Consider the following 919-nt stretch of genomic DNA (forward strand, 5'->3'; position numbering starts at 1 on the left):
CACACACACACACACACACACACACACACACACACACACACAGGGGGGAGGGTTGATTATAAAAGGGCCTTTTGGCCAATAATTAGAGTAAGTTAATCACTGTTTTATTATTTAGACAAAACTGGCTTGTTTGTGTAACTCACACACACACACACACACACACACACACACACACACACACACACACACAGAGTGGTGGTAATCAGACTACAGTAGTTGCATTGTACATACTGGGTAAATGAAGACACTTTCAAATGAGCAGTCCTTGGTGTGCTCTTGGTCAAGCCTCGGCTCCCAGCAGGACATTCACACAGCCATAAGTGAACTTGGAATAGAGGAGGAAGGACTTTAAGCTCCCAATAGCTCCCCATGTCAAGACAACCTCGGTAGTTTGTAGAGAGCGGGCTGAGCTATATTACATCATATTTACATCACTGAGAGCAGTTTGTCATCATAAACAGGCCCTACACCTGCTGGTTAGATGTGTGTTCATTAGTTTATTTGGAACCTACTCATAATTAAACAGTGTTTTCATTGGTGAGTGTGAATATAGAAGACACAGAAGAAGAGGAAAAGGCTTTTGTAACAAGGACAGAGCTGTGTGTAGGAGTGTGCTATACAGCGTTGGTTCATCTCAGCGTAGCAGTGTTGAAACACACTTGACTGGTAATTTAGCCCTATCAGTTGTCCATAATCCCCCAGGTGCCATGGCTTGGCTACAGGCCAATATGAACGACCTTATCTGAAATAATGAGTGTGTTAACTGAGAGAGCACAGCCAATTACTGTTTCATCCTGAAAACGATGCTTATTTATGGGCATGTAGCTGCAACATGATAAAAGCCAGCTGTACAAAAAGGTTGAGCAACTGTGTGCAAATAAACATGTGTGTGTGTGTGTGTGGGGGGGGGGGGGGGGGG

The sequence above is a fragment of the Etheostoma cragini genome, chromosome 21, assembly GCF_013103735.1.
Source record: "Etheostoma cragini isolate CJK2018 chromosome 21, CSU_Ecrag_1.0, whole genome shotgun sequence".
NCBI classification, from domain to species: Eukaryota; Metazoa; Chordata; class Actinopteri; order Perciformes; family Percidae; genus Etheostoma; species Etheostoma cragini.